Source organism: Notamacropus eugenii, chromosome 4 (genome assembly GCF_028372415.1).
Source record: "Notamacropus eugenii isolate mMacEug1 chromosome 4, mMacEug1.pri_v2, whole genome shotgun sequence".
Taxonomy (NCBI): Eukaryota; Metazoa; Chordata; class Mammalia; order Diprotodontia; family Macropodidae; genus Notamacropus; species Notamacropus eugenii.
Genome location: NC_092875.1, coordinates 406,420,519 through 406,432,812, shown reverse-complemented (window position 1 = coordinate 406,432,812; position 12,294 = coordinate 406,420,519). Strand labels below are relative to the sequence as shown.

The following is a 12,294-nucleotide window of genomic DNA, read 5'->3' as shown; positions in this document are numbered from 1 at the left end:
ATAAAATAAAAACTCCTCTGGCATTCAAAGCCTTCAAATAATACAGCTCAATCCCACCTTTTGTGTCTTATTATTCTAGTACTACACTCCACCCTAATTGTCAGCAAACTAGACTTGTTGTTTTCTGTATACAACATGGCATCTCATCTCTACATCTTTTCATCTCTCTACGTCTATGTCTGAAATGCCCTCCCCTCCTTCTTTAGCTCTGATTTAAAATCCCTATCTTCCTTTAGAGCTCAGTTCAAATGTCATCTCTGACAAGAGGCCTTGCTTGGTTCTTCCTGCTATTAGTATCTTCTCCTCTCTCTAAAAGTACCTTCAGATTTTGAGAGCAAGGACTTGTTTTTGTCTTTGTGGTTCTAGTACCTACAATACAGAACTATACATGGCTTAAGGCAGGCACCTAATAAGTGTTTGTGTGTGGATTAATAAAATCTCTTTACAATGATGACCCTGAAATGTACTTTTGACCTTAGCCAAGAAAAGTTCCAAACCCTTTCCCGCCAGTGCTAAGGAATTCCCACAACAAATCCCCCTCTAGCTTTTCCTTGTCTTTTCTGGTGTTTAAAAGCATCATCATTTTTGTGTGTCCCAGTTACTTATAGGAGTCATTGGAGAATGAAAAGAAATTTTTCATATACCAATTGTCAAACTACCATAAAGAGACGATAAAATAAAGAAAAATAAGGTGTCATAGGATTAGATTTCAGCCCAGAATTATCTCAATACGTGCCACTCTAGATTCTGTGTTAATTTTTGTTCCTGTGTAACTTTCTTCCTCCTCCTTCAGTTTTTTAAAGCCCTGGATAATACCTGGGTAAGCCAAGTGGAGAGAATTTAATGATCTAATACTGTGTTGCAGACACTGTGCCAGTTTTTAACACATTTACCCACTGGAATCTGCTATAAGGTGCCTGCTTATAAAACTCGTGTCAATTTTGAATTTGCAATGACACGGGAAAACACAAAAGCATTTTAGCTAACAACAAAAAAATATCAGCTATTAATCATACGGGAAGAATGAAAGATAAAGGGAAAAGTGCATTGACACTACAGTAGGAGGACTTGGGTTCAAGTCCTTCCTCTAAGATATTAGGCAAGTTACTTAACCTCTGTGGATCTCAGTTTTTTATCTATAAATTGGGAAGACTGGAGTAGAAGCCTCCACAGTCCCTCCATTTCTAAATATATGATCCTATGATTATCCAGACTTGGCTTATTTTGTTTTCTAGTTGGTAATACCCATAGTATTTCACTTAAATACTTGCCTTCTTAATCTCTCTTTCTATTAATGGTACACAAAGCTTAATTATTTTTGATTTCCTTTTGTCCTTTCTGTTTTAAACTTATATATTGCCTGGTATTATCGATTTTAATATGGAAGAATGACTCAACTCTGAAATATCACCATTTGACAATTCCTCTGTGAGTGGGGAAAAGACAGTTAGGAGCTTTCCAGTTGAGATGGAGAAACATGATAGAGTCCAGCTTTCTACATATACCACAATAATCTAATCCAAGAGAGCAATGATCAAGAGCTCTTCACTGAGCTGAGGACAGTGCAACAAGGCAGCGTGAGGCCTGCAGGCATGGGGAGAGGGTGGTGCTGGAGCCCAGGAGAATGGAGACAAAAGGCCTGTGGGGCTTCTAAAGAGGGATGCTGGGGTGGGGGAAGAAAGATAGCACTGGTTCTGGTGAACGGGGCCTAAAGCCATGGGAATCTTGGCTCTGGTCTGTCAGAGCAGAAAGAAAGGACAGAACCAGTTCTGACAGGTCCCTATGGAGTGAAACTGAGCCTGGCCATATTCCTTGGACAGCGGAGAGCCACCACAGACAGGACCAACTCAAGACCTGGGCCCATGCTGGAAGGCCTGGCAATAAGATATTCAACTTGGGCTTGTCAGAGTCATAGCAGAGGTGGAAGCAAGGGCATGAGTGGGGCCAACACTTATACTGACCACTCCATCTCCTGCAGAGACTGAGGCAGAGGAGCCTATTATTACCCACTTTATCCTGAACAGCATCAGCATTTGGAGAGAGACAGTATACCAAATGGGGCCTGGTCAATGCCTCCTAGAGTGCTAGACTGTACAGAGATTGGCCATGGCACATATTTCAATCAAGAGACTAGGACTGGAAATATAAGTAAGCAGAAATAAACACTGAAGAAAATGAAGAAATATCATGGGTTAAGAGAAGCCAAAGAATAGATTCAAACTGAGGGTAAATGCCTCAATAAGTACAAGAGAAAAAAACCTGCTTAGCCACAAACCCTGTAAGAGTGGCTGGAAGAAATGATTCAAGGAAAAAAATGCAATTGGACTTGAGCTTTTGAGGGAAGGAGACTAAATGGTTTAGAACAGTAGGTAAAACGCCTTACACAACAGATTGGATAAAACAGAACTCAACAATTCTATGAGATAACTAGAAATAGAGCAAAGCCAAAAATTGAAAAAAATTTTTTAAAAACAATTATGGGTTGATGTAAGGTATCATAAAAACAATGGACATAGGAAACAAGCTGAGGATACATAATTTAGGAATCACTGGACTTGCCATTCTGGAAGGCAATTTGGAGTATGTCATCAAAGTCACTAAATTGTGTATATACATCAATATTAGGCCTATATCCCAAAGAAGCAAAAGAAAGAAGAAAAGAAGTTGAATATGTGTATAAAGATATCAATAGCAGTTTTCTTTTTTGATAATACCCTCAAAATGGAAACTGGAGGGGGAGGTGAGGGTGGAGGTGACCATGTATTGTGAAACAGCTAAATAAATTATGGTGTATAACTGTAATGATTATGCTATAAGAAATTATGAAATATATAGTTTTCCAGGAAAACTGGGTAGACCTTTATAAACTGATGCTGGATGAAGTGAATGGAACTAGGGGAATAATTTATACAATACCAACAACATTATAAAGAAAAACTTCAAAGGACTTTAAAATTCTGTGATAATGAGGATAAAGAGTGAGTCCAGAGAACTGTTAGCAAAATACATCATTCACCTCCTTCCAGAGAAGTGACAGACTTAATACCGAATGAGACATATTTGTGCATATGGCCAAAGTGGGAATTCATTTTGCTGGACTATGAATATTTAAGATTTTCTTTTCTTTTTCTTTCTTTGTTCAAATGGGAAGGGAGAAGTAGACAGGAAAGATAGTAAATATCTATAAAAATTAATCAATAAATAATTTTTGAAAAATCACTGAATTGCCTGAAATCATGACCAAAAAAAACCCTGGATAATACATATTAAGAAATCTTAAGGGAAAACTGCCCAGATCTTTTACAGTCAGAGGACAAAGTGAAAATAGAAAGAATTCACCTCCTGAAAGACATCCTAAGCTGAAAACATGCAGAAATACATAGCCAAATATAGCAAATACATAGCAAAATACAAGGAAAAAATATTGCAAGCAGTCAGAAAGAAAGAGTTCAAGTACCAAAAACTTGATTTCCTGGCTAAGCAGGGAGTGAGAGTAGCCAAGGACAGCTCTGGTTTTGAGTATAAACTCATTTGTAAACATTATGGAGAAGAGTGGAAGATTATTAAGTAGTATCACCTTACAAAAGACTAGAACGCAGGAGAAAAAGTTTACAGAAAGTTTGTTTTAAGAGCCACCTTAAGATTATCTTAAAAGCATTTATAGATGAAAATGGAATAAGCAGGGAGAAAAAAGGAGAATATACATGCTAGCATTTCTGTAGCCATCCAGTTTCATCACTAATGAGAATGGAACATATCTAGACTTTAACAACTCAGATGATGAGTTTTATAAAATGGAAATTTAAGATTGGCTGAACCAAAGCCAAGTATACCCAGAAGAGATCCTTGCTGAAGGCAAATGGATCTATAAAGCATTGATGGGACAGATTTTTAAAACATATGAAAAATGGGAAGATACATACAATAGGAAAAGATCATGGATAAGATTATTAACACAAAAAATGGGATAATTCAAGGTGACAATTATTTTCTCATATCTACATAATTTTGGAGAATGCTCTCTGGCGAGATAGAGAAATAAAAGGATCCAGCCAAACCTAGCACTCTATACTAGCCACTCAAAAATTTTAAGAAACATGCCATATGAGCAAAAGAACAAAAATATAAAAATAATTTTTAAAATTCCTGTAAGGTCATTCCCTCAGCCTTCATTATAAACTAAGGGGTTCTGGGACAAGGGTTATAATTATGAGTTTACATCCTCAAAGGAGAAGGAGGAAATATTTATTGTGACTTTTAAATATCTTAAAATTTTAAGGGTCAGTAAGGGCACACAGTGTAAGAGAAGCTCAGCCTCAGATTTCCACCACCACCTGTCCCCAAAAAGAAAAAGAATATCCTAGAAATGGGGAGGAAGGAACACAGAGGAGAAAAGTATTCCAACAAGAGATGGGGGGAGTGGGTATCCCAGGGACTTTATATTTTTCTGACTAAGGCAAGGGAAGATTAAAAAAAAAAGCATACTTAGTTGAAGTAATAAAATAAACAGGGGACAAGGCCAGGACAGACAGAGAGGACATACCACTATGGAAGGCTGATCATGAAAGTAAGGGAGAAAAGAGGAAGGGGGAAGAGGAAGAACATTTCAAGAGCCAGTGATCTGGACTGGTATTAGATTCTCCTGAACAATATACATTACAGACCCTGTGCTGATTATACTTCTCACTGCTGTCCAAACCTTTTTCCTTCTAAATAATGGAGTGGAGTATGAAGGAAAAAAAAATTAACAGGACAAGGAAAGCAAAGCATATCTAATGATCATAACTCTGAATGGGATGAACTCACCCATGAATAAAAGAGGGTCAGAGAATCCTGACTTCTGAGCTGGAAACGGAGGTGCACAGAAGTTACGTCTTGTCCAAGACCATGCAGTAAGTGGTAGAGCCAGAACTTAAACCAGTTTCTTTGACTCCAAATCCTGGACCCTTTCTGCTGCACCACAATATCTAGCAAAAAGGACCAGAAAGCAAATTCAATAATTTGTTTATGTGAAATATACTTAAAATCAGATTCATATTGAGCTAAAATGAAGAGGTAGAGTAGAACTTGTACCTCAACTACATTTATTTATTTATTTTTTTAATGTTCTACAATCACTACCATAAAACTTAGATTTCCTCCTCCCCCACCTGTCCCCCACCACCCCCCTCCCTCCCCAAGACAGCACACAATTCTATATAGGATCTACAATTGAATACGTTTTCACTATAGTCATGCTGTGTAGACGAACTAAAATAAATGGAAGAAATCACATAACAAATCAAAACATAATACACACATACATACACAGACACACACACACAGACACACACAGACACACACACACAAACATGATCTGCCACATCCTGCGAATGAATTCCGTAGTTTTTTCTCTGAGTGTTTCTGCCTTAGAAAACCATTGGAAATTTTTTTTTTTAAGTTCTTGCGTTGTTACGAAGTTCCAAGTCTACCAGAAAAAACTCTAGCACACTGTGGTTGTTGCTGTGCACAAAGTTCTCCTGGTTCTGCTCCTTTCGCTCAGCATCAGATCATATAAGTCCTTCCAGGCCTCCCTGAAGTCTTCATGTTCATCATCTCTTATGGCGCAATAGTACTCCATTACATTCATATACCATAACCTACTCAGCCATTCCCCAACTGAATGGCATCCCCTTGATTTCCAGTTCTTGGCAACTACAAAGAGTGCTGCTATAAACACTTCTGTACATGTGGGACCCTTTCCCATTTTTATGATCTCTTGGGGATACAGTCCTAGTACTGATATTGCTGGGTCAAAGGGCATGCACATCCCCGTAGCCCCTTGGGCATAGTTCCAACCCACTCTCCAGAATGCTCAACTAAATTTTTTAAAGAAGGGAGTAAGTAAAAAACATTTCAGAGAAGAGAAAAGTAGTTATGATCAAAAGGAATAAGCAAGAGGTTTACATAATGTTTAAAGGTACCACAGATAAAAAACCCCATCAATATTAAACATATACATGCAATGAACAGCATAGCATCTAAGCATTTAAAAGAAAAACTCATCAAACTACAGGCAGGTCAAGACAACAGAACAATTGTTTAAGCTTTCAACATAGCCTCCACCAGGTGCAGAAAAATATAACAGATAAGAGAGAAATTAAGATCTAGATAGAATATTAGAAAAATTAAATGACAGAACTTAAATGAGAATCTTCAGGAATACATATTTTTCAGTATTGAAATACTTTTCAAAAACTGACCATGTACTTGAGTACAAAGCATTTGTAAACAAATACAGAAATAACCGCATTCCTTATAAATCAATAAAAATCATATATAATAACACATATATGAAGAAAGGATTCAGAATTAAATGAAGATTAAATAATGCAAACCTAAAGAATAACTTGTTTTAAAGAACAAATAATAGAATATATATTACTACGTTAAAGAAACAACATAAACTTTGTAGGGTGTACATGAAATAGCGAAGATTTATATCTTTAAGCACATCATCAAAACAGAGAATAAGCTCAATGAATTAAACATGTAAGCAAAGAGACTAAGAAACTAACAAATCAATAACTCTCAAACAAGCATAAAAGTAGAAATTCTGAAAATCAGAGGCAAAGTAGAAAACAGAAAGATTATATGATGATAAAAGCTATTTAAAAAGTATATAACAGAAAACCAATTAAAGTTAGATTTTTTTAAAAAGTTATCAAAATAAAAAATAAGGGGGAGTTCACAATGTAAATAAAGGAAATACAGTAAATTGTCAGAAACTATTATAGTCAATTACATGCTTTGCAAAAAACAAAAAACCCTAGTCACTCTAATTGCCTCGTGCAGAACTGCCAAAGTGGGCAATTCATTTTGATGTACCAGCATTACTTCAAATTCAACATATTTGTAACTGAAGTTACCATAGAATCTGAGGTTGGAAAAATCCTTAATCATTTAGTCCAACCCTGATCTGGGAACAAGCATCTCTGTACCTGCACCTCACCCCTTTCCCTCTACAGGTTAACATCTAGATCTTACTTGAACACCTCCATTGAGAAGTTCCACTGGGGAACACCTTAATTGTTAAACTATTCTTTATATCAATACATGATTTGCCTTTCTGTAACTTCCACCTACTGGTTCTAGCTCTGCCCTCTGGGCCAAATGAAATGAATCTCTCTTCCACTACATGAAATTCCATTAAATATGGAAATATTATTATCACTTTTACCATTCCTTCAAGCCTTCTCTTATTCAAGATATAAAATTCTAATATCTTTAATGATTTTTCAACATATCATGGTTTCATGTCTCTTTTACCATCCTGATTGCTGTTTTCTGAACCTGCTCAGCTTGGCAATAATGCATCAAATCAGTTTAGAACACGTATAGTCTAATCAGGGCAGGGAACTATACAATTATGACTATCCACATTCAAGACATTATTTTCCTATTAATGCACTTACTTTAAGGGCATGATTATGAGGATAGATCTTGATTATGAGAACAGATCACCCTGTCAGAGTAGAGAGGCTTTGAGTGACACAGCTTTCTGCTCCACACTTTGCTTTGTTTAGCTGCTGAGACCAAAATTTGAGCTTGGTTTTCAGATCTGAGTACAGGTTGGGGATATTTGTAGGAGCAGAATCAGGGACTTGTTTAATCCTTGCTAACTGAGTTTTGGGACACTTGGGTATATTAATTTCTACTGCTATAAATTTTTCATCTAATGGTTTATAGGATCTCAGCCAAGTACATGGTCACTTAGGAATATAATGTAGGAGTTTATCTCTTTGTCATTAACTCCTCTGAAAAAGGCAATAAACATAATGTATCCTTTCTAAGCGATGTATTAGAAATACTAATTTAGACAAAATTTTCAGTATGTGATTTGTGACAACTGGATGACAGTGGACTAGATAGGCCTCTAAATGGTTAAGTGGTAAACACCTTGAGAGCTGGGTCTATCTTATCATCCCTGTATTTCCAGAACCTACTTGTATACAACAAATACTTTTTGACTATCTCATCTAGTTTTACAATTTGAGAATTCCTAACAATGCTGGTAATTTCTAAATATCAACTTTCTGAAAGAAGATATCTAAAATAATTGCTGAAATGTGAATTAATTTCAAATTTTCTTTTAGAATCAGATCTTAAAAATGTGAAGTATTAGTAGCCATTAGCTTCATTTATAAGTTTTACCTAACAAACTTAACAGATCTAAATTATGTATATTCAATGTCCTTAATGCTATTGTGAGGAAGGGAGCTAAGTCTGGAGTCAGAGACTCATCTTCCTGAGTTCAAATCAGGCCTCAGACACTTTACTAGCTGTGTGACTCTGGGTAACCCTGTTTGCCTTAGTTTCCTCATCTATAAAATGAGTTGGAGAAGGACATGGCAAACCACTCTGGTATCTTTGCCAAGAAAATCCTAAACAGGGTCACAAAGAGTTGGACATGACTAAAACAACCAAACAACGCAACCGTGAGGAAACAGAGAATTCTTTAAGAACTTTAAGGGATCTTGGAGATCATTCATTTTCAAGATAAAGACTGAGTCCAGAAAGATAAAAGCCTTGACCAAGTTCCCATGGCTAGTTAGCAGCAGAGGCAGGGATGGAAGAAATATTTCTTGACCTTCAATCCAGTCAGTTCTCTTTTATATCAATATAACAAAAATGTTTATTCAGTATTCATTGTGGCAAATATTTTAAAATAAACATAAAATATCGCAATTCAAGATCAGTATATCAAGTAAGCCATGACAAAACTGCAGTTCTGCTCAGGAATGCTGCTTCTAAATTAGCTTTTGATAGTGTTTCTTAAAATCATAGGTTTAGAGTGGGAAGGGACCTAACAGATCTTGGAGGCTAATTCCCTCACATTAAAGAAACCAAGGTTCAGAAAGGTTAAGTGTCTAGTACTCTACTATGTAACCCTGCCTCTTAAAACTCAACTTTAAATTCTTCTAAGAAAACTCAATCAATATAACATAGCAATGACAATAATATAGTTGAGCCGAGGGGGGATAAAACCTACCCCCCAAATGGGTGTTTTCCCATTCCCCTGCTAGTACAGTCAATCAACAAGCATCTCCTAAACATCTACAATGCATCAGGCACTGTGCTAATTGCTGGACATACAAAGAAAGGTTAAAAACAATCCCTGCTGTCAAGGAGCTAATAATCTAATGAGACCACGTGCAAAGATCTATGTATGAACAAAACAAAGATAAATTGGAAATGAACAGCAGAGGGAAGGCACTTAGTAGTATTAAGGGGCCTGGGAAAAGCTTCTTGCAGAAGCCAGGAGGCAGAGGTGAGGAGGGAGAGCTTTCCAGACACCAGGGATAGCCAGGAAAAGGGCAGAGCTGGGAATCAGAGTGTGCTTTGTGAGGAACAGCACAGGAGTAGTGTCAAAGGATCACAAAAGACAAGGTAGGAGGTGAATTGTAAGAAGACTAGGAAGGTAGGAAGGGGAAGGTCATGCAAGGCTTTATAAGCCAAACAAAAGACTTTATATTTGATCTGAGGGGCAACAGGAGGCCCCTGGAGTTGACTCAAAAGGGAAGGGTATGTGTGATACGGTCAGACTTGGGCTTTAGTAAGATCAATTTGACAGGACAATGAAAGACAGACCAGAAGAGGGAGAGACTTGAGGCTAAGAGACCAATCAGCAGACTACGCTGCAAGAGTCCAGGTGTGAGGTGATTAGGACCTGCACCAGGTTAGTGTCGGAGGAGAGGCGTGTACAGAAGAGATCATATGCACACATAATAATTAATATATATAGATCAATCTTCAAGCAAATTTTTAAGGATCCACAAAACTTTTAGCACCAAAGGTTTCCTTTGTGAAGAGGTTGTACTAGATGGTTACTGAGGTCCTTTCAAACTCTATAATTCTTTAATTCTTTGTACTACCCATAAAAAAATGACTCCTCTGAGTCTTGTTCTTTTCACCACAAGCTCCTGATCTCCTTTTATCCACTGAGAACTTCATCACAGAGGTTGCAGGTACGGGAGGGGTAGTTATGGTCAAGAATTAAGATTTGAAATATTTTAGATTGGGAAATACTGCTATACAGTTCATTTTCCTTTGTCACTTCTAACACTTCCTTTGGGATAAAAACATAATTCAGAATTATCCCACAGGAACTGGAAGACTCAAAATGAACAATTATGGGTTTTAATTCAGTGATCAAGTTGCTTCTGTTAGTTTTGCAGTTTGCAATTAAAATAAGAAGTACTACAAATTTATTGAACTAGAATAACTGTGACCATCTCATATACTGATCTTAGCCAGTAAGTTTCTCACACGTGTTGGTACAGCTTCAAATTGTCGGTCACATCAAACTATATAAAAACCCCAAATCTGCTCTATAAGATTTATCCTGACCTAATAATCAGGCACTACAAAATGGGGTAATTTAAAAGGCCCAATGTTACAAAATACACTTCTGTGACTGAAATCCATTTCTACTCCTTAAAGGAAAAGGGCAGAGCCCAAGAGAAAGAGTACTAAAAAACTGCAATATTTATTTTCAGACCCTAATATTTCTAGATGAAAAAGCTCCACAAGAAGAATAAAATGCAGTTTTCGAAGTCTCATGGAGGGGTTAAAATAGAAATCCCCTTTCCCTCTTAATAAAAGTGACTTAATGGCTTATAATAAATAATCTTTAAATTTTAGGTCTCTCACCATTAAGAAACCCATATTTAATGCTGAACAGTGGAGCCTGCTGCTTTTGGAGTGGAAGATGAGATTAGTGGCAAAGTATGTAGGTGAACTTTGAAGTAGGAGAGAGGATGAACTGAATGTAATGCTAAGTGTGAACTTGGCTGCTTCGAGCTGCGGAGGGAGGAGATAAAGAAGGAAACCTACCCATGTCTAGATAAGAGGGCTGGAGGGTAAGTGGACTGGAGGATAAGTGGACTAGAAAAGCCAGAGCAAGAGCTAACCCCGCCTGAGGAGGAGAGCTGATAGAAATTGACAAGGAGAAACAGACAAGGAAGGCTTGGGGGGGGAGGGGAAGGGAGGACGAGAGGAGGGGGCTCGGCTCGGCTCAGGTCAGGGGGCGCCGATCCGGGCTTCTGCGGAGGATACGAATTTGGGGAAGTAGAATAAAGAGGTGGAGATTTGGAAGGAAAAGGATGAAGGGGATTTCCAGGCCAGGAATTCAGATTTTTTTTAAGTGAGAAGGCAGAGTCACTGACAGCCCCGGAGTGCAGCCCCTATCCTCCCCCGCCCCTCAGAAGGCCCATTCGGGGCCCCCACCTCCCTTCGCCCTCCCACGTCCCTTAGGCAACCAGCAAAACCCCGCATGGCCCGCTGCTCCCCGCAAGTCCTCCACAGTGACCGGTCCAAGTCTCCTCCCCCGTCTGTGGCCCCTATTTCCTCAGGTTATCCCCCATCACCTCCGCGGGGTTGCCCCTCCCCCCAGGATCTCCCTTGGGTCCCCCGCTCCAGCCCCCCTCCCTCCTTCTTTGAGTTCCCTCTCCCCCTCGTGTCCTTCCCTCCCCGGAGGGTGCCCCGCTCCCGGCCCCGCGGGCCCCGTCCTCACCAGCGGCCTCGGCGCGGTGCTCCGACTCCGAGCTGCCGCCTCCACCCACCAGCTCCAATGCCGCGGCAGGCCCCGGGCCTGCCCTAGCTCAGGCGGGTAGCGGCGGTCCCCGCGGCGATCCGGGGCTTCGCGGCCTCCCGGCCTGTCGGCTCCGCTCCCCCCCACCGTCCCCGGGGCTGGCAGGCGCGCAGCCGCCCTCCCTTTTCCAGCTCAGGCCCACTGAAGGTCCCCTTCTCACTCACTCGAGCCCCTAACCCTAGGCCCGGAACTGAGCGGCCTCTGATTGGCTCCGGCGCCACCGGACGGGCGCAGGCATTGGCCCGGAGGCCGAGGAGGCGGGGCGCTGAGGGGAGCCTATTCCCGTAACGCCGCTCCAGTAGTCCGGGATCCCAGCGGCGCTCCTGGAGTGACAGCCTCTCCCACACGGTTGGGGGACCGGCCCCGCCTCCGGGAGCTGGGAGATCGGAATGTTCCATTTTTTATGGAATAACAGGGGTAGCGAGGGTGAAGCGGAGCCTGGGAATTCCCTGTGGCGCCGCCCCCACCCCCCGCTCCGTTCTTTTCTTGGCTTTTCCCTTCTCAGCTCCCGGGAGGAACACGTGTGCCAGAGTGGGGGCAAATTGAAAGGCTGGGCACGAACCTCGGGGAAAGTAAGGGCTTGGGGGAAGGGGCGCCTCCCGGAGAGAGACCTTATCTACCAGTGAAGCCTTATTTTCTTAAGTAGTGAACCCACAACCCAC

The 12,294-nt window shown here is 40.1% G+C and overlaps 1 protein-coding gene across 3 annotated transcripts in view; it reads right to left on the bottom strand.

Moving 5' to 3' along the window:
* The window catches only part of IL6ST (interleukin 6 cytokine family signal transducer), a 123,763-nt gene extending 111,905 nt beyond the window's left edge, over positions 1 to 11,858 (bottom strand). For 2 of the 3 annotated variants that reach the window (XM_072605603.1, XM_072605601.1), the window contains exons 1-2: positions 11,555 to 11,858; positions 4,807 to 4,967 (exon numbers count right to left, since the gene is read on the bottom strand). The gene's annotated coding sequence lies outside the window, so the exon portion shown is untranslated. The remainder of the gene's footprint in view (positions 1 to 4,806; positions 4,968 to 11,554) is intronic. The other variant, XM_072605602.1, reaches the window with a different exon arrangement.
* Between the last annotated feature and the right edge of the window lie 436 nt (positions 11,859 to 12,294).